At 41.0% G+C, this 22,247-nt stretch overlaps 1 protein-coding gene across 1 annotated transcript in view; it reads left to right on the top strand.

Annotated features, from left to right (window-relative positions):
- Positions 1–22,247, top strand: part of HTR2A (5-hydroxytryptamine receptor 2A) — an 89,272-nt gene that overhangs the window by 5,701 nt on the left and 61,324 nt on the right. The gene's annotated exons all lie outside the window — the stretch shown is intronic.

Below are 22,247 nucleotides of genomic sequence, written 5' to 3'. Positions count from 1 at the left end.
AACTGTCCCATAGGGTTTTCTAGGCTGTAATCTTTTATGGGTGCAGGTCACCAGGCCTTTCTCCCAAGGAGCCGCTGGGTGAGTTAGAACTGCCAACCTTTATGTCAGCAACCAAGCACTTAACTGTTGCACACCAGGGCTCCTTCTGGCAGTCCTACAGACTGCTATACTAGAGAATACCAGGCCTCCAGGGCTAGAGAGAGGGGCCTGGCACTGCATCTCTCAGAGGGAAGGTGAGGACAGAGGAAGGAGGCAGGGCTTGCTCGGGGGCAAGGCATCTCAACCTGCCCAGGGCCTCTGCAGCCCTTCCTGCTCTTAGGACACAGCACACCAGAAGCTTTCAGCTCACTTCCGCCAGGTGGTTACCCACATTTACCTCTGGCCGGCACTGATCTTTGTCACACACCCGACAGCCAAGAAAGCCCAGTAATGGAAGCGACAGCTTCCAGGCAGCTAAGTCAATTGCATCTGTCACTTCAGCAGGCCTGGTTTGTAATCAAAGGTTCCCTGAGATTTGTTGCAAAGTCACAGAGATTTTCAGGCAGAACCGCTCTCCTGCTTAAGGCCACCGCATGGAGGCCAGTATCTGGTTTGTTGTTGTTAGGTGCCGTGGAATCTGTTCCAACTGAAGCAACCCTGTGCACAACAGAACAAAAGACTGCCCGGTCCTGCACCATCTTCCCCATCATTGCTATGCTTCAGCCCATTGTTGCAGCCACTATGTCAATCCATCTCCTTGAGGGTCTTCCTCTTTTTCACTGACCCTCCACTTTACCAAGCATGATGTCCTTCTCCAGGGACTGATCCCTCCTGATAACATGTCCTAAGTATGTGAGACGTAGTCTTGCCATCCTTGCTTCTAAGGAGCATTCTGGTCGTACTTCTTCCAAGATAAATTCATTCGTCCTTTTGGCAGTCCGTGCTGTATTCAATATTCTTCACCAACACCACAAATCGAAGGCATCAATTCTTCTTCAGTCTTCCTCATTCACCGTCCAGGTTTTGCATGCATATAAGGAGACTGAAAACAACATGGCTTGGGTCAGGCATATCTGCTAGCATGAGAGAATATGGGATTTGATGGCAGGCTCAAAATCATGTAGTTGTGAGTCTACGTGCAGCTCTGTAATAGGAATAATACAAATGAACAATATCAGACACAGTAATATTGTATCTTGTCTTTTTTAGTTCCTATTGTTTGCTTTGCTGCTAAACCTGCAGTCTGCAGAGTAGGTGGGCCCATTTTACAGACAAGGAAACTAAGGTTCAAAGAGTGAAGTGACTCAAGGTCTCACAGCTAATAAGGAGCACAGCAAGGATTTTTGTTTTGTTATCACGGGAACACTAACAAATGACACGCTTATGATTTTCAAATTTTGAATACAATCTTATCCGCTTTCTGCTTTGAACTTCACATTGCAGCTTGAGGAGGACAGAATGGAAGATCTTTTTTTTTTTTCTTATTTGACGGATTAGGGAACTGGAGCACAGAGAGTGTTTGTGGCTTGCTGTTTATGCCACCTAGGGACCTCTCCCCCAGCCCCTGGGTGACGCAAACAGTTAAGCACTTGGCTACCAACCAGAAGGTTGGTGGTTTAAGTCCACCCAGGGGTGCCTTGGAGGAAAGGTCTGGTGATCTACTTCCCCCGTCTTAGTCAAGCTTAATTTTAGCAATAACAGTAACAGCTAAGTTTCTGAGCATCTACTGCAGATCCAGTAGTACCCAAAGCACTTTACAGAAAATAAGCTTCAGAGATGTAAGGTTGCAGGAAGGATGACATAGCTCGTAAGCAGGAGTCAACCCAGGTCAATCTGACTCCAAATTCCATGTTCTTTCTACTGCGCTATCTGCCCGGGGAAATGGTCTGCCTCCCAGCTCTGTCCACCTGTCACCCAGGAGGCAAGCAGGCAGAAATGGCTGCAGGTATGCTACTCAAGGGTCATCATTTATCCATTGGGCCAAGAAATTTTTAACTAGGGTCTTAGTTATCTAGTGCTGCTGTAACAGAACTACCACAAGTGAATGGCTTTAACAAACAGATTTTTATTTTCTCACAGTTTAGGAGGCTCGAAGCCTGACTTCAGGGCATCACCTCTAGGGGAAGCTTTTCTTTTTCTAAGGGCTCTGAGGAAAGGTCCTTGTATCTTCTTAGCTTCTGTTTCTGGGTTCCTTGGTGATCTTCATGTGGTGTGGCATCTATCTTTCCCATCTCTGCTTGCTTGCCTGGTTGCTTGCTCAATCCATTCTATCTCAAAAGAGATTTACTTAAGACACACCCTACACTAATACTTCCTCATTAACATAACAAAGACAACCCATTCCCAAATGGGATTATAACCATAAGTATTGGGGTTAGAATTTACAGCACATATTTTGGGGGGACACAATTCAATCCATAACAAGTATCTACTATGTGCTTGGCACTGGATATACTAGGATGAATAAGATATGCATTCAAAGACCTCACAGGGGAAGTAAGGAAACGTATAAGAAAAACAAAACGTACAGGCCTTTATACCAGACGTCTGAGTGGTACATGGCAGGGGACGGGACAGGTGGTGTGATGGTTAAGGTCGACGTGGCTGGGCCATGATTCTTAGTGGTTTGGCCGTTACATAATGATCTAATTCGGCAGTTATGTAATGGGGTAGTTATCCTCCATTTTGTGATATAATGTAATCACCTCCATGATGTGATCTGATGTGATCCACCAACTAGTTGTAACAGGAGTTTCTTTAGAGGTGTGGCCAGCATCTAACATGTACGGACATTCTGGCAAAGCTTGCTGGCTTTTGCTGGTTTTGGATCCTGCATTCAGCTCATCATCATCTAACCTCCGGTTCTTGGGACTTGAGACAGCAGCCTGCCATATTGCCTGAATCTTGGATTCATCAGCCTCTGCAGCCCGTGAGCTAGCAGCCTGCCTTCTGATCTGCTGATCTTGGGTTTATCAGACCCCGCAGCCTCCAGCCTGGCACCTGACCCACAGACTTGGGACTTGGCTGCCTCTGTAGTCACGCTTCACTGGTTTTTGCTTCTCTAGAGAACCCAGCCTAAAACAGATGGTAAATGTGAAAAAGAAAAAGTCAGTTCTAATGGAGGAACTGAAAAGGTTTAATGCAAATGTTCTCTGAAATTTCATTCTAGCTTTTCCGTTTCTATTGTTATTTTGTTTGTAGTTTGGTTTTGGGGTTTTAGTTTTTGTTTTAATTTAGAACCTAGAATTTATTTTTGTATATGGTCTTACTCGTTTTACTCCACCAGTCATTAAAGTCTTATCAGCGTATAGATATAATCACAGTTTTTTTCCCCTTTAGTTTGTTGATATATTCCATTTTTTGATAGATTTCAAAGTATTGAACTGCCCTGGCATTCCTCGGAAATATCCATCAGTAAAATTGGATTCAGATGATTTTTTTTTTGTTGGTTAGTGGTTCATTATTCTTACCCAGTTTCTTTTGCTAACATCACTAAACTTGGGAGGTTTTCGTTTTCTCCATCTATGGAACATCTCAGTCCCTGTGTGCTACAAATGGTTGAACCACTAACCTAAAGGCTGGCAGTTTGAACCCACCTAACGGTGCCACAGAAAAAAGGCCTAGCCAAGAAAACCCTATGGGGCAGGTCTACTCTGTAATGCATGGGGTCACCATGAGTCAGAATAGACTCAGCAGCAATAGGCTTGGGTTTTTTTATGTTCTAGAACTAGTTGACTTAAGTAAAAATAATATGCTCTTTTAAGGCAACATAGAACTCAGTTCTAAATTTCTCTCATTCTGGTGCCTCTGTAAATGGTACTTTTAATTACATCTCTAACTTCTTCAATTGTTATTAATCTTTTTACATTTTTTACCTCTTCTTGGGTTATTAGGAGCATACAATTTTCAATTATTATCTCTTGTATTGATACGTTTATCATTATTAAATGTTTCACTTTATCTCTAGTGACCCTTCTTGCCTTAAACTCTACTTCTTCTGACATTAGTATAGGTATACCAGTTTTGATTTGGTTATCATTTTCAGAATATGCCTTATTCCATCCAATTACTTTCAAAGATTTTGTGACTTTACATTTAAAGTGTGTCCTTCTAAGTAACAAATAAACTTTTGTTTGTTTTTATCCAGTCAGTCAACCTTTCTCTTTTAATTGGTGTGTTTGATCCACTTAAATTTAATGCAATTATAAATATATTTGCTTTCTATATTCCATTTTCTGTCCATTCTTGCCTTCTTTTGGAATGATCAAAAATGAGTTATTAATTCATTATTCCTGTCTATAATCTTGGTGGGTATTCACTCTTTTAATATTCTTTTAGTGATTACAGCATTCATTTTTGACCTATATATAATAATAATATGTTATTATTTTTACCACTTCTTGAGTGATACAAAACCCTTAGAACACTTTAATCCCGTTTACTCCTCCACCCCATTGTCTTTGGGTAATTTTTCATGTTTTCTAATTCTACGTGTCTTTTTAAACCCCAAACCAAAAAAACCCATAATACATTATTACAACTGGTCTATTAGTTTTTATTTCCCACATATTGACACTTTCTCTTGCTATTGGTTGCCTTCTTGATTTCTATGATTTGGCCTGGGTTCATATTCCTTACTCCTGAAGAACTTCTTTAGAGTATCATTTAGTTTTCTCACAGTCTTTATTCTTCTAAGATGTTTTTATTTTGCCTTCAGTTTTTAAATTTTCTATTTTTAATTGGAATAAAAATCACGTAACATAAAATTCACCATTTTAAAGTGTACAATTCAGTGGTTTTTAGTACATTCATAATGTCGAGCAGCTATCACCGCTATTTAATTCCAATTCATTTTCATCGCCGGAAACAGAAACCACATACCTATTCAGCAGTCGCTCCTCATTGGCCTTCATTTGAAACGCATATTTTTGCTAGGTATAGAATTCAACGTGGGCAGTCATCTTCCTTCAGGACTTACAGGTGGCATTCCAAATTTTCTGGCTTATATTATTTGTTTGTTGCCTTGATTAGTTGTTTGTTTTTTAGACCTTGGCTGTGAGTCTCATTGTGGTTCCTTGGAAAGTAATGACCTCTTCCCACTACTCCTTGCTGCTTTGGGGATTTATTGTTTGCCTTTGCATCTTAGCAATTTCTTGTGATAGTTTTGTTTTTATCCTGCATGTGGTAAGTATTGACTCCTGGATTTGTGGCTTGATGTCATTTGTCAGTTTGGGAAAAACCTTGGCCGTTATCTTTTGAAATATTGATTCTGCCCTTTTCTCTCTCTCGCCCCACTTCTGGGACTCCACTGTCATGTATCATGGAAATTTTGGTCATCTTTCTTATGACTCTTTTCTATATTTTGCATCCTTTTTTCTTCCTGCTTTAGTTTTGATAGTTTCTATTGACTTTTCTTCTAGATCATTAATCTTTTCATCATCTGCTTTTAATCTGCTATTAAATCCACATATTATTTTTTAAATTTTTTATTGTGCTTTAGATGAAGGTTTACAGAACTAGTTTCTCACTGAACAGTCAATACACACATTGTTCTATGATATTGATTAACAACTGCACGACATGTCAACACTCTCCGTTCTCAACCTTGGGTTCCCTATTACCAGCTTTCCTGTTCCCTCCTGCCTCCTTGTCCCTGCTCCTGGGCTGATGTGCCCTTTTAGTCTTGTTTTGTTTTATGGGCCTGTCTAATCTTTGGCTGAAGGGTGAACCTCAGGAATGACTTCATTACTGAGCTGAAAGGGTGTCACAGGGCCATGCTCTCAGGATTTCTCCAGTCTCTGTCAGGCCAGCAAGTCTGGTCTTCGTTTTTGAGTTAGAATTTTGTTCTACATTTTTCTCCAGCTCTGTCCGGGACCCTCTATTGTAATCCCTGTCAGAGCAGTCAGTGATGGTAGCTGGGCACCATCTAGTTGTACTGGACTCAGTCTCGTGGAGGCTGTGGTAGATGTGGACCATCAGTCCTTTGGACTAATCTTTCCCTTGTATCTTTAGATTTCTTCATTCTTCCTTGCTCCGAAAGGGGTGAGACCAGTGAAGTATCCTAGATGGACACTTGCAGGCTTTTAAAACCCCAGATGCTACTAAGCACAGCAGAATATAGAACATATTCTTTATAAACTATGTTATGCCAATTGAGCTAGGTGTTCCCCAAGACCATGGTCCCCAGAGCCCTCTGCCCAGCAATTCTATCCCTCAGGGAGTTTGGATGTGTCTATGGAGCTTCCGTGACTTTGCCTTGCACAAGTTGTGCTGGCTTCCCCAATATCCACATATTACATTCTTAATTTGAGTTACTGTATTTTTGGTTCTAGAATTTTCATATGATTCTTTTCCTTTATGTATTCCAGTCTTTAGAATAATTCTTGTGTTGTCATCTATTTTTTTAAATATTAGTCTCAGGTGTCTGTGTATCTGGATTATCTGATGATTTCTATTTTCTGGATTTTTTTTCCTACTTGTCCTATCAGTCAATATGAGGAAGGAAACAGGTGGTAAGAAATAAGGCTGGAGGGTAGGACAGGTACACCAGGCTAAGGAGCATGCACTGTCATCTCTCACTAATGGCAGGCCATTGAGAGGTTTTATACTGGAGAGAGACATGCACATGAAAAGATTTACGTTTTAGAAAGATCTTTCTGGCAGCCATTGGAATATAGATTAGAGAGGGGAGAGAATGAAAGCAGTGAAAACAACCAAGAGACTATTGAAGAGGTCAAGACAAGCAGTGATGAGAACCTAAACTTTGTAAGCACTATGGGAATGGAGGGTATGAGAGATGCTAAAGAGCCAGAAGGCCTTTTCCTGGAACCTTCATCTCGTTAGCAGCAGCAGCATTATCATAATTATCACCACAGCTATCGTTTATTGAGAACTTGTGTGCGTCTCAGAGAAATTAACTTGACAAAGATCATGTAGTTATTTGATAGGGAATTTTAAAAAATTGCTGGCTCCAAAGCCAAACTTTTTCAAATTGTCCCTTACAAGTGATTTGAGCATGTGTCATTGGAAGTGGGAAGTCTCCACGTGAGGAGAATTCTGGGTCTCTCACCGCTCATCTCCGTTGATGTCAACTAGAACTGTTTTTCTGCTTTACATATTGGCTTCAGCTTAATAGTTCATGTGAATGAAAAATCATACAGCCAGAAATATTGAAAACTATTTCACTACTGTTGCCTCTAGTTTCAACAGCCACCACCCAAATACTGACGAATTAAATAATATAGCAAAGATGTATTATATACCCATAATGACAGAAATTACAGGGAATGTAATGACAGCTTAAGCAAAATTGCTCTCAAATGAAAAATGCTGCTTTCAGATAAAAAAAATGTAGGTATAGATATAAGGCAAGCACACAGTTATTTTAATACCAAGAATTGCAAAAATCCAAGTCAAGTAGTGCTATAAAGTATTTTGCTTGATCAAGAATGAAACATCTACATAGTGGATCAGGAAGGGTTCCTGGAGGAGGTGGCCAGCTTTCAAGGTTTACTGGGGTTTTCAACAAACAGCGACGTTGGTAGCCATATCACAGTTTACTCAAGTTTACTTGCTCTACATACGTCTGAACTTTGCTCCTTTTTTTCCTGATTACTACTACCTGCTTGGTCATTTTCTTGCTCGCCAAGTCTTCCATCTAATTCCCAGAAAAATGGACATAATTACAAATCAATTTGTGAGCTTCCCTGAGTAAAGGAGTGATGACAGGCAAGGTTGAAGCATTAGGTTAAGAGTAATTCTGGGATTCTCTATGGATTTCATTTTTCTTTCGCAAACTTAATTTCCATGATCAGAGGTAACTGCGAATTTACCGTAATACATAGAATGATCAAACCCTTTCCTCTTGGTGATCACCTTGCTAATGCCATATGAGGAAAAAACAGATGCTCCTTTATTGCCTGGCCACCTTTAGCAGGTAAGAGTATGTATCAAAGAGAAAGAGTGAAAATGACAATTTGCATGTTGTCATCCTCTGGCAGGCAACCACAGGCAGTTATTTAAATTTTTTTTAGCAGTTATTTCATTTCAGAAATACATTTGCAAGACGTGGGATAACTTTGCAGTATTGTCAATCTAACTAGAAAGATTTTCTTTCCTCAAGGCTAAGCGACACCACATATTTTCTGCATTATTACTTCTGTAATAGGAGAAAAGGCAAGCTGTGTCAGGTTTATTTGGATCCTTTGCCCTCATAAGCTGTGATACCAGGCAGAGTATCTTCAACTAAAACGTTAGGTCACTGAGTCCAACTCTTTGCTTCAGGCAGATCACAGACGGTGCAGATGTCTGAGGAAGCTTTGAGGGGCAGTAGTATCAAGGCAGCAGATAGTGCCCCAACCAGCATGACTCGGGGATAATCCAGAGAGCACACCGTCCGCCCGGTCACACCATCTCAAAGGGAGGTGTGCCTGGGACAGTCCCCGTTTACATGTGTTATTCGAGTATGATTTTTTTTTTTTAATTTTTTTAATGGGCAAAGGACATGAACAGACACTTCATCAAGCTTCTTTCAAACCATAAAACCTAACCCACTGTTGCCAAGTTGATTCCAACTCACAGTGACCCTAAAGTACAGGGTAGAACTGCCCCATAGGGTTTCCAAGGCTGTAAATCTTCACTGAAGCGGACTGACACATCTTTCTCCCACAGAGCGGTGGGTAGGTTCGAACTGCCGAGCTTTCAGTAAGCAGCCACAGGCTTTAATCACTGTGCCGCCAGGTCTCCTTAAACAAATTAAAATATGCTCCAATCATTAGCCGTTGGAGAGATACAAATCAGCACTACAATGAGATACCATCTCACTCCAGCAATAATGGCACTGATAAATAAAACAGAAAAGAAATACTGGCAAGGATGTGGAGAAATTGAAACACTTATACACTGCTGGTGGGACTGTAAAATCGTACAACCACTATAGAAAACTGTATGGGGCTTCCTTAAAAAGCTAGAAATAGAAATACCGTACAATCCAGAAATACTATTCCTAGGTATATATCCTAGAGAAATAAGAGCTATGACATGAATAGACATATGCACACACATGTTCATTGCAGCATTTTTCACAATAGGAAAAAGATGGAAACAACCTAAATGCCCATCAAAGGAGGGATGGATAAACAAGTTGTGATACATACATAAAATGGAATACTACACAATGATAAAGAACAATGATGACTCTGCAAACCATCTCACAACATGAATGAATCTGGAAGACATTATGCTGAACGAAATAAGTCAATCACAAAAGGTCAAACATTGTGTGTTGTTGTTAGGTCCATCGAGTAGTTTCTCACTCATAGCAACCCTATGTGCAAGAGAATGAAACATTGCCCTGTCCAGCTCCATCCTCACAATAATTGCTATGTTTAAGCCTATTGTTGCAGCCGCTGCATCAGTCCATCTCACTGAGGGTTTTCCTCCTTTTCATTGACGCACTACTTTAGCAAGCATGATATCCTTCTCCAGGGACTGGTCCCTCCTGACAACATGTCCAGAGTACTAGGGACAAAGTCTTCCATCCTCGCTTCTTAAAAGGCATTCTGGCTGTACTTCTTTCAAGGCAGATTTGTTCATCTTCTGCCAGTTCTTAATATTTTCAATATTCTGCACCAACACCTTAATTTTCAAAGGCATCAATTCTTCCTTGGTCTTCCTTATTCATTGTCCAGCTTTTGCATGCATATGAGGTGACTGAAAATACAATGGCTTGGGTCAGGCGCATCTTAGCCCTCAAAGTGACATCTTTGCTTTTTAACACTTTAAAGAAGTCTTTTGCAGCAGATTTGCCCGATCCAATACATCATTCGATTTCTTTACTGCTGCTTCCATGGGTGTTGATTGTGGATCCAAATAAAGTGAAATCCTTGACCACTGCAATCTTTTCTCTGTTTATCATGATGCTGCTCATCGGTCCAATTATGTGGGTTTTATGTTGAGGTATAATCCATGGTGAAGGCTGTGTTCTTTGATCTTCAACAGTAAATGCTCCAAGTCCTCTTTGCTTTCAGCAAGCAGTGTTGTGTCATCTGCAGATTCCAGTTTGTTGATGAGTCTTCCACCAATTCCGATACCACATTCCAGCTTCTCAGATTATTTGCTCAGCATACAGATTGAATAAGTATGGTGAAAGGATACAACCCTGACACATACCTTTCCTGACTGCACACCATGCAATATCCCCTTGTTCTGTTCGAACAACTGCCTCTTGGTCTATGCACAGGTTCCTCACAAGCACAATTCAGTGTTCTGGAATTCTCATTCTTCCTAATGTTAGCCATAATTTGTTATGATCCACACAGTTCAATTCCTATGCATAGTCAATAAAACACAGGTAAACATCTTTCTGGTATTTTCTGCTTTCAACCAAGATCTATCTGACATAAGCAATGATATCCCTCTCTCCATGTCTTCTTCTGAATCCAGCCTGAATTTCTGGCAGTTCTCTGTTGATGTTTTTCTGCAACCATTTTTGAATTATCTTTAGCAAAGTCTTACTTGTGTGTGATATTAATGATATTGTTTGATAATTTCCATATTCCGTTGGATCACCTTCCTTTGGAATGGGCACAAATATGGCCAAGTAGCTGACATCTCACGTGGTATTCCATCAATTCCTGGAGCATTGTTTTTCACCAGTGTCTCCAGTGAAGCTTGGATTTCATCCTTTAATACCTCTGGTTCTCGATCATATGCTACCTCCTGAAATGGTTGAACGTCAACCAATTCTTTTTAGTACAATTACTCTGTGTATTCCTTCTATCTTCTTTTGATGCTTTCTGCATTGTTCAATATTTCGCCCATAGAATCCTTCAATATTGCAGCTCAAGGCTTGAAATTTTTCTTTAGTTCGTTCTGCTTAAGAAATGCCAAGTGTGTTCTTTCCTCTTGGTTTTCTAACTCCAGGTCTTTGTACATTTCACTTTGTCTTCTCAAGCTCCTCTTTGAAATCTTCTGTATGCTTTCTTCATGTATGAGGTCCTTGATATCATTTCACAACTCATCTGGTCTTTAGTCATCAGTGTTCAATGCATCAAATCTATTTTTAAAATGGTCTCTAAATCCAGTCATCGTTATTGTTGTTGAAAAAAAGGTATTTGCAATGAATAAGCTATTGGTTTTGCAAAATTCTATCATGCAATCTGTGGCATCATTTCTATCACCAAGGCCATATTTTCCAACTACCAATTAATTCTTCTTTGTTTCCACATTTCACATTCCAATCACAAGTAATTATCAATGCATCTCCTTTACATGTTTGATCAATTTCAGAATACAGTAGTTAGTAAAAATCTTCAGTTTCTTCATTTTTGGCGTTATTGGTTTGTACATAAATTCCAATAATACCAGTATTAATGGGTCTTCCTTGTAGGCCAGTATGGATATTATCCTATCACTGACAATGTTGTACTTCAGGATAGATCTTGAAATATTCTTATTGAAGATGAATACAACACCATTCCTCTTCAATTTGTCATATCCGGCATAGGAGACATTTGATTGTCTGATTCAAAATGGTCAGTTCCAGTCTATTTCAGCTCACTAATGCCTAGGCTATCAATCTTTATGTGTTCCATTTCATTTTTGATGACTTCCAATTTTCCTAGATTCATACTTCATACATTCTATGTCCCAATTATTAATTGATATTTACAGCTGTTTCTTTTCATTTTGAGCCATACCACATCAGCAAACGAAGGTTCTGAACACTTTACTCCATCCATATCATTAAGATTGACTCTACTTTGAGGACGCAGCTCTTCCTCAGTTGTATTTTGAGTGCCTTCCAACCTGAGGGGCTCATCTTCTGGCACTATATTAGACAGTGTTCCACTGCTGTTTGTAAGGTTTTCACTTGCTAGTTTTTTTAGAAGTAGATCACCAGGTCATTCTTCCTAGTCTGTTTTAGTCTGAAAGCTCTGCTGAAACCTGTCCACCATGGATGACCTGGGTGGTATTTGAAATACCGGTGGCATAGCTTCCAGCATCAAAACAACACACAAGGCACCACAGTATAACAAACCACTATGAGACCATCATTGTAAAAAGTCACAAATAGGTTTACACACAGAAAGAAACATCCTTTGATGGTTATCAGGGATGGGAGGGAGAGGAAGGCAGAATCAGTACTAGATAGTAGACGTGTTAATTCTGGTGAATACACAATACGTGGGAAGTCAGCACAACATGACCAAGGCAAAGAAAGACACTGAGAGGTATGCTAGAATAAAGGGCAATTATGGTAAATCCTATAACATATACAATATTACAACAACAGTAATAACAAACAATAATTTGTGAGTGGATACACAGGTAGATGTGTATGATGAATACGTGTGGGAGGTTGTACAGGAGTACACTCATGTGCATATATAGTATGTTGTGGATATTTCTACTTACATATTTGTAAGTGCTGCATGTATATTCATATATACAATAGAGCAACAGGGGACACAGTTATGGAAACCTCTTGGACTTAACCAAACACCTAGTGGTACTGAGCTACTGAGCTCGAAGACCAAAGACCATAGTCTTGGAGGACATTTACTTCGATGGGCATAAGGTAGTTCATAAAGATAATGTTCTAGTTCTAGTTTAGTGATCTAAACTAGGATCTTAAAAACTTGAGAGTGGTCATCTAAGATACAACTATTGGTCTCTTACCATCTGGAGCAAAGGAGAATGAAGAAAACTGAAGACTCAAGAAAGCAATTAGATCAAAGGACTAATGGCCCACATGAACCACAGCCTCCTCTAACCTGAGACCAGAAGAACTAGACAGTTCCCAACTATCATTACTGACTGCTCTGACCAGGACCACAATAGAAGGTCCCAGTTAGAACAGGTGAAAAATGTAGAACAAAATTCAAATTCATAAAAAAGATCAAACTTACTGTACTAATAGAGACTGGAAGAGCCCCTGAGACTATTGCCCTAAGATAACCTTCTAACTTGGGACTGAACCCACTCCTGGAGGCCCCTTTCAGCCAAATAATAGACTGGCCTATAAAAATAAGCAATAACGCCTGCAAAGAATATGATCCTTAGAGCAATCAACTGTATGAAACCAAAAGGGCAACATTTGCCCAAAACAAAGATGAGAAGGCAGGGAGGGGCAATGAAACAGGACAAATGGAAACACGGAACGCATGGTGAAAATATGCAGAGTGCTGACACATTGCAGGGATTGCAACCAATGTCACGGAATAATTTGTGTATGAATTATTGAATGGAAAACTAATTTGCTGTGTAAACTGTCACTTAAAGCACAATAAAATGTCAAAAAAAACTTTTTATTTTGGTAAATATATAGGTTTTAAAAAATTGCCATTTCAACAGTCTTCACATGTACAATTCAGTGACATTAACTATGTTCCCCACGTTGTTCAACCTTCACCATTAACCGTTCCCTAATGTTTCCATCACCCTTAACAGCAGCTCAGTGTCCCCTACCAAGATGATTTTTAATAGCCCTCCTTTTGACTCTCAAAACTCAGAAATTTATTATCGGAATTATCTGCATGACCACCATTCATCCCACCCTCTTCTCTTATCTTCAGCTCTGTTCTTCCTGTGACTGTAGGAGAATTTAGGGACATCTAGATTTCTCTTTGCCTGCCTATCTCTTCTCACACTTGTTGTTTTCGTTATTAGCTGCTGTTGAGTCAGCCTAACTTATGGCAACCCCATGCACAACAGAATAAAATGCTACCCAGTCCTTCTCCATCCCCTGATGAGTTGTGGATTGAATCGTTGTGATCCATAGGGTTTTAATTGGCTGATTTTCAGAAGTAGATTGCCAGGCCTTTCTTCTGTGTTAGCATGGAAGCTCCACTGAAACCAACATCGTAGCAACACACAAGCCTCCACTGACAAATGGGTGGTGCCTGTGCGTGAGGTGCCTTGGCCAACAATCAAACCAGGTATCCTGCATAGAAGGCAGTAATTCTACCATTGAACCACCACTGCTCTCACACTTAGGAACGTAATTATGGTAGAACACATAACAGAAAGTCTGTGTTTATGGAGGACATGCCCTTCATTGTTGTGGTGAAATAGGTTTTCTTTTATGTGGCCTTTCTGGCCTTGGGTTTGTAATTCTCCCAAAATGACTGGCCAGGCTGCAGTCTGCAAAAGGATTGGTCCATTTGCTATCTGCATAAGTGGCTTGCAAAGATAGGCCAGTTTACAATCCACCTTTACATGGATTGGCTAGAGGCACCCAGTCTGACTTTTACCAGTATTGGCCGTGGGACCAGTCCAGTGACTGATAAAACCCTTCAGCAGGAAGGCTCAGATGGGGCTTCCTGATGATGAGAACCAGGAGGGGAGTGCATCCTTTGAACATGGGGCCCTGTGCTGAGAACCTTTCAGAAGAGCTGTAATACAGGCCAAGGGCTGTAGTACTGAGCTGGAAATACTGAAGACTGAGAGAAACAGCAACAAGCACAGCACAGCCAAGCAGCAGAGAAGTGGCAGCAGCGGTGCAAGTAGCGGGAACAAGGAAACCAGCAGAGGACGGTAAGGGGACAATGGATAAAGATGGTGGTGGTGACTGAATCAGCCCAGAGTGGAGCTGGGCATCTCCAGGCAGGAGGTCACCAAGGGAGCAAAAGCTTTAGCATACACTGTATAGGGGTTGCCCATAAATGGTTTTGTCTTGACAGCTGTCATAAGGTCAGTCTAACCCTGGCACTGGCACTGGTCCAGGCTTGTCCCAAAGCTGCTGGTTGAGAGCTGGACCAGAAAGCACAGGGGCCAGACCTGGCCAAGAAAAGCCACGGAGAGGGAGAAAATGAACACAGCCATGCTACACCCGACCTGATTTGATGACATACCTGCTGAGAGAAAGACACCTGCTGACACCTGGTCCACTGTGTGCCCATCCAGTGACACAGAAATGGATATAGATAACTTGGGAAGAGTAAGCGGGTTCCCTTTCAGACATAAGTGGGTTCCTCCCCTGTGATGCTAAGTAGAGTCCTGTAGGGATGGAGGGGACCGGTTCACCTCAAACCTGTTCCTGTTGTTTACTCTTTGCTTTCTATAAGTAATCTGTTCTTGTTGTTTATTATTTACCTTCTATGAATAATAATAATGACTTTCAATTACGACATTGTATAAGTGTCTTGTGTGGACTACCAGTCTGATTGGACAGCAGAGTCTTCATCCCAGCAGTCTTATCGCTGCCTGTCATTTTGAGGCAACAGTTGAATTGTCCTTCTGGACACTAGCACATTGAATAGCTGATCACAGCTGCCAGAGTGACAGCTGACTTCTCTCTGCATGACAGACTCTAGTCACAGCTATGGGACAACATGCTCAATAAAACAGTACTCAATAGCATGTCCTGAGTGTAAACATAATGTGGCACACTCTCCATGGTAAAGAAGAGATGCTTTCTTTGCCCTTTGTCAGTCTGTTGGTTTGGCCTGTGTCATGGACTGTGAATGCCTTTGCTCATCATTCTTCCTGGAGACGTAGGAGAGACAGGACTTTTGTTACTCCAGCCATTTAAAGCAGAAGGAACAATATCCATATCCTGCCACCTCGTGCTTACCACCTCCCCTTGGGCTGTGTCAGGACTCTCCAGACCACTGAGATTTCAATTTTTTCCAAATCCATTAGTCCGTTCCCGGTTGGAAGATAGGAATCTGCACCAAGCCAGGACCCATGGTGGAGAATCTGATCAATTTATTATCATCAGCACCCTTCGTGTCCTAGCGCCCTGCTCCCTCACTGGCTAACAAAACCCCAATTCTGGATTGCTCTTACAATCACCTTTCCTCTTGGTACCCTCATGGAGCTAAAGGCCACTGGAGGAGATCACACACTGTGAATTGAATGGACCATCTATCTGAGGTTTCCAGCCTCAGCTGTACCTTCATCATTTCTACCAGTCCTTCAATTTGTCCTTACTGGTTTCTCCAAAGCCCTTTTTACTCTTTAAGTCCTCTTAACTCAGATTGCCACTCTCTAAACAGATCACCTTGTCTCCTTCTCTAAGAAAAAATCCAGCAAACATGATTTCGTTTCTTTTTCCACTTTCCAATTATACCCATTTTCTTCCTTACTTGCTTATCTCTAGCTCTCAACCTTCCCAAAAGAACCTTCCTTGACTCCTCGCTGTCCATCTCTCTCCAATTTGTGTTATCTCCCCGCCCCCAAGAACACTGCCCTTGCTTTCTCCATTTTGTCACCTCTCATTCATGCTTCAAAGCACCATCTGGCTTCGACCTCTCTCCCTTTTACTCCCTTGTCAAGGACACTAATGGCCTCCTAATTTCCAATCGAATCCAAAAGATTTTATTCCTATTTTAGTAATGTACTCAAGTAATACATGAATACATCCTCAAGGTGAAAGAGTCAAACAGCTGAGAACTATAGAAACCACAAAGTGAACTTGCCCTTCATCCCTCCCTGCCTCTCCAGGCCATCGTCCACCAGCATCATCGTGTTAACCTTGAGCAGTGCTGCTATTCCTGGTGAACGCAGCACAAATGCAGGAGAGGAGGGAGGGAGTGTTGCCAAACAAAGCTCCCTCAGATTTCAGCCTTTTGAGAATGCCCCAGGGTCCCCTTCCCCTTATGTACCCTTCAACTGTGAGTTTGCCTTTCAATCAGTTCCCCTCTAACTATGCTGATCTCTACCCCAGTCCACCGTTTAATATTTGCTTTGGGTTGCCCTTCCTTCACGTTCTGCCTATCTCTAAACTGAATCCTATCTGCTGTCTGTCTTCCAGATAGTCCTCCGTCCTTTCTGAACTACTAATGAAACAGCAATGTTTTTCTTTTCAAGTATTGTTATGATTTATTCTAGTTCTTTTTTGTTTGTTTGTTTGTTATTAGGTAGAATTTTAGGAGTGATGTAGAACTGTCTCATAGGGTTTCCTAAGCTGTAATTTTTACAGAAGCAGATCACCAGGTCTTTTTTCCCACAGAGAAGCTAGTGGATTCAAACTGCTGACCTTTCAGTTAGCTGCCGAGTATTTTAACCATGCGCCACCTGAACTCCTTAATCTTAGTGTATGGCAGTAACAACCACTCGGTCTCCCACACTCCCACATCTGAGCAATCGCCTAGTCCTTTGGTTTTTACTACCTCATTATTTCCGAAACCAGTCTGCTCCCTCCATTCAACCTCCATCATCTCTCTCCTGTCCCACTGCAAACATTCTCCCATCCACAAATGTGTCAGTCTCATATTCATTCTCCCTTGCCACTGAAGTCAACCAGATGAAACACGTTTATCTAAATCACACTCATGCTTTAAATCCCTGAACGCTTAATCTATTGCCTGTAGAGCTGTTGTTGTTGTTCACTGCCATCAAGTTGGCCCTCGACTCATGGTGACCCCATGCACAACAGAATCAAATGGTGCCCGGTCTTGCGCCATGTGCATGCATGATCAGTTGCAAACCAAGCCACTGTCATCCATAGGGTTTTCACTGGCTGATTTTCAGAAGTAGATTGTCAGGCCTTGTTTTCTGGTCAGTCTTGGCCTGGAAGTTCCACTGAAACTTGTTCAGAATCATGGCAACATGCAAACCTCCACTGACAGATGGGTGGTAGCTGTGCATGAATGCACTGGCCAGGAATCAAACCCTGGTCTCTTGCATGGGAGGTAAGAATTCCACCACTGAACTATTGCTGCTTCCTTCCTGTAGAGTATAGATCCTGAAATAAGAGAGATGAGGCCCCATAAATATGGTCCCGGCAGCCCACACCTGTTTCCTCTCCTACCATGCTTTGCCTCACACTTTATTCTCCAGCTATGATAAATTGTTCATAATTCCCATGCAGTTACATTCTTTCAGTTACATTCTTTGTTCTTATATCTTCTTGAAATGCCATCTCATTTCTTTTCCTGGCTAAGTTCTACTTTTTTTCTCTTTTGACATCACCTCCTCCAGGAAGCCTTCTTCACTTCTCCCTTCTCTCCAGGGATTAGGTACTCATACTGATTTGATGCTTTCATAACCCTGCCATATAGCTATCTTTTCATGTATTTAATTATAGTGCAATCACCTGTTATTCTCCCACTGGACCACAAGTTCCCAGAGACCAAGGAAGGAAAAACAAAATAAACAAACAAAAATTGCAATTCATCTTCAGCCCAAACTACATAATAAATAATGCTTATTCAGCCGTGCATACATACAAAAATTAATTTATGCAGTCTGAAGCTGAAGGTACCCTTAGGAAATTTTTATTTCCTTATGCTCTTAGTTTCAAAGAGCTATTATTTTTACTTGCTTTCTCCATAGTTTGATTAAATGCCTAAATATTTATATAAGAATAAGCTACTTTTTCTTCTTCCACTTAATGTTGTAGTTATTATAAATGCTTAACTAGTAGGTTCTAGAAGAAAGAGCTATTAGTGTATTTGGATTTTTCACCAGGAGCTAAACCGATTTCTCCTATGGCAGACCCATGTAGCATCTCAGGGCAGATTTTTCCCTTTCAGTTGATTGCTTTTCGTTTGTTTGTTTTAATAGTTATAAGAGGGGTGTAATCTGTCTCCTGGAGGCCTCCTCGGTTTCCCAGGCAGGATCTTACCACAGTGACTATTCATTAGTGGAGTCTCCACATTTCACAGTCCAGGCATTGCATCAGCTTTGCAAGTTCAAGTTACTAATTTTGTTCCTTTATCCAAGGTTAATCGCACTCCAAGAAGTTGACTTGCATGAGTCAATTGCCCATTAACTGACTTATTGGAAATGTAGGTAATATGCATGCATTTTTCTGGATCCACTCACATGCTTCAGACACCTATGCCTTCCTGGTAAGGCAGTCCTCTCAGAAATCTATATTAAATAGCAATGCAAAGGCAGTGAGAGTCCACAAGGGTTCAGGTGCTGTATGAGCAAGTAGGGGGATGCAGTGAGAATGGAATGAATGTAAAAGCACCTAGCAGAGGGTTTAATACGTTTTCAGAAACTTTTTACAAATAAATCTGTGCTGAAATGAGTTCCTTTTTGCGGGCTTTTGCCTTGGTTCTTTAGAAAAACAGCTTGAGAGATTTTTCCCCTAAACCCTGAGGAACTACCTTTGCCCTAGTTTTCTACTCAGGAAGGTTTGTTACTTTTGTCCAGGTTGATTGACATTTCCTGGGTAAGCTGTAAACAACTTGAGGTTTTGATACTTTTTGCCTGGCCCTGGGCTGCAGCCTGCCCTGTGATTGGTCTATTTTATGTACCTTGCAGTGATTGGTCAACATTTGGTAGGCTATGCAGATAAAGTGACTGTGGTTCACCAAGGGGATTGGTCAGTTCATGGCCTTGCTGGCAGAGTCATGCCTTGAAATTAAAGAGTTTGTGTATATATATGCAGTCGGCCTCATTGAGGTTTCGGAAAGAAAGATAGCGGGAAGGAAGAAAAGTGAGAGGTTTAAGAAGGGAGAAGAAACAGAGAAAGAGGAGGCAAGGACTCTTCTAAAAGAGCTGTAATGTGGGTCAAGGGCTGAAACACTGAACACAGAAGTTTGGAAGAGGCCCTGTGGCAGAACCACCAGCAGCAGGCCTAGAAGGTGCGCTGCAACAGAACCAGCGGTGACAGTAGAAATTGCTGCCAAGAATACAGCTAAGAGAGCCGAGCAAAGCTGCTACACTGGCTATGAGCTGGGTCAGTTACCAGTAGAGGGCTGACAGCAGGGAGGCTGAAAGTAAAGAGGCCTACATGGTTGAGAGGCCTGTCCTGAGGGAGCTGAGAGGAAGCCTGCACAGCTGAGAAGAAGCGTGCATAGCAGAGGGAGAGGAGCTGAGGGGACTGTCCTGCACTGAAGAAGGGGGAATGTGTTCCCCACTTTGGGGGAGCCTTCCAGACATTGCCTACATGTTTCCTGATCCCAAGTTGTACCCCTTAATAAACCACTTAACTGTAAACATGGTCTGTGAGTTCTGTATGGCCATTGCAACAAGAATTATAGAACCCAAAAGAGAAGTAGAGAGTGCCATGGGAGGGATGGCTGACATCAGAATTAGTAAAAAGGTTGGAGAGTGGAGCTGTGTCTGACCTCTACCTTATAGGAATCAGCTTTGGGCTGATGGTGATTCTCTCTCCTCCTTCTGATGTTAGAGGACTTCAGGCTCTTCTAGAACCTTACAGAGTCAAAACACAGTACACAGCAAAGAGCTTACAGTGGAGAAACAGCTAGCTGTAACAGGAGGCAGAATTTGCCATCATAATAAAGATGCAGAAAACTCTGAGCAGAGTTGGGGATCAGTGAAGGTTGTGTAAAGAGGGAGATGTCTGAGCTGAGCCTTAAAGGATGGGCGGAATTCCTCAGTGGGAATGGAGAATGGGACAAGAACTTTCCAAGAAGAGAAAATATGGAAGAAAGGCATTATGACGTGGCTTGATAAGCAAAGGGTTGAGATATATGAACTTTGATGTTCTTTAAGGGATATTTTTATAACTCTATAGGACTGTGACGAATTGCCCTTTCCCACTCTAGAGATATTTCTGTCTCAATAATCAAGACCGGTTGTCTAGAATCAGAATATTCTTTCCTCTGGAGGATTAAAAAATATATATATATACTGAATGTTAAAGAATTCCTAGCTATCAGGTTCTTCTTTTCCAATATTTCTTCTTAGTCATCAAAATAGCCTGTTATATATTAATATTAATATTCCAAGATTAGCACTTACTTAACATTAGTCAGGTTGTAGATTAGATTTGCTGGTGACTTTTATAGAGGCCCTTGGAATCCTTGGATGACATGGAGACACATGTTTTTATCAGAAACATTTTCAAAACCTCTCTTCTGAAGGGTCATTTCTGAGGAAGATTTCTACACAATAACAGTTGCATCCATTTTATGATAATCCATCTGGGTTTTAATTTCAAAAGATGGCTTTTTCTGACTTTCACTTCGCATTCTGCTTAGGGGTCTATAATGACCTTTTTTTTTTTTTAATCACAAAGACTTGAGAAGTATAAAGTACCCAGCACTTAAAATAAAGCCATGTCTTCATAAAGTTAATTTTTGAATCTGTCTTCATATTTCTCATTAATTTTTTTAATTAAGTAATGCCTGATTTTGGGAATTAGGACAGTTGAGTGTAGGGGGGGTGTGCAGGTGAACAGATCATCTTGCTCAATTTCTACTGGAGTATGCCCACAAGAACATTTACGGTAATAGTCATCAATGCTTTCCATTCTCTTAGCTTTTTTTAAATTTTATAAATGTAAAATTAATTGATCTCCTATATTTCTCTATTTTCCATGGGAAGGATTCATCATGATTCCTTTTCATGTTCCTACTCATTTTTAAATCCCAAATGAACCATTGTAAAAAGTTTGCATGAAGAACCATGTTTATAGACTCCATTCACAGTCCTGGTTAATACATAATCAGGTTGATTCTTACCAGGCATTTGATTCAAGGAAACCACCCAAATGATACATTTGATATAAAACCTTTGGAAACCACCTAGCTGATATAGAAACTGAAGATCTGTCTTTGGTAAGGGCTATTGCTTATTAAAATTTTGCTGTATCTGATGAAAGACATCGAAGCCTGTCTGGAAGAGAGTTGATTGTCATTTATTGCCAGTGTTTGAAGCACTGTGGCTATTGCACCTACTATTTCTGTTTTAGACACTAGCTTCTGAAACCCCGATAAATCTCCATGATGTGCCACACACCATATACTTGTGCCTTCTCACCTCTTAGGGGGAAAGGAGAGGTCTCTCTTATGTTTCTCAGCTACCGTAACTATCCAACACGTTTCTACCCAAGTTTACTAGAGTTGTATTGTGACTCCAACCATTCTATTCAGGTATCCTCATTCTCTCTCTCTTTTTTTTTCCTGGCGTATATATTTTATTTGTTGTAGTTGTTGTTGAGAATATACACAGCATAAAAAAAAAGAGTTGTGTTGTGACTCCAACCATTCTATTCAGGTATCCTCACTCTCTCTCTTTTTTTTTTTTCCTGGTGTATATATTTTATTTGTTGTAGTTGTTGTTGAGAATATACACAGCATAACATACACCAATTCCACATCTTCTGCATGGACGATTCAGTGACATCGAGTACATCCTCCAAGTTACGCAACCACTCTCACCTTCCCTTTCCAGATTGCTTCTTCTCCTCTCACCTTCCCTTTCCAGATTGCTTCTTCTCCTCTCACCTTCCCTTTCCAGATTGCTTCTTCTCCTCCCACCTTCCCTTTCCAGATTGCTCCTTCTCTAGTAACATAAACTCACGGCCCCCTAAGTTTCCTATCTGACCTTTCAAGTTGCTA

This window comes from Loxodonta africana, chromosome 17 (assembly GCF_030014295.1).
Source record: "Loxodonta africana isolate mLoxAfr1 chromosome 17, mLoxAfr1.hap2, whole genome shotgun sequence".
NCBI lineage: Eukaryota > Metazoa > Chordata > Mammalia > Proboscidea > Elephantidae > Loxodonta > Loxodonta africana.
The sequence above is the reverse complement of the archived record's forward strand: the minus strand, read 5'-3'. Positions and strand labels throughout refer to the sequence as shown.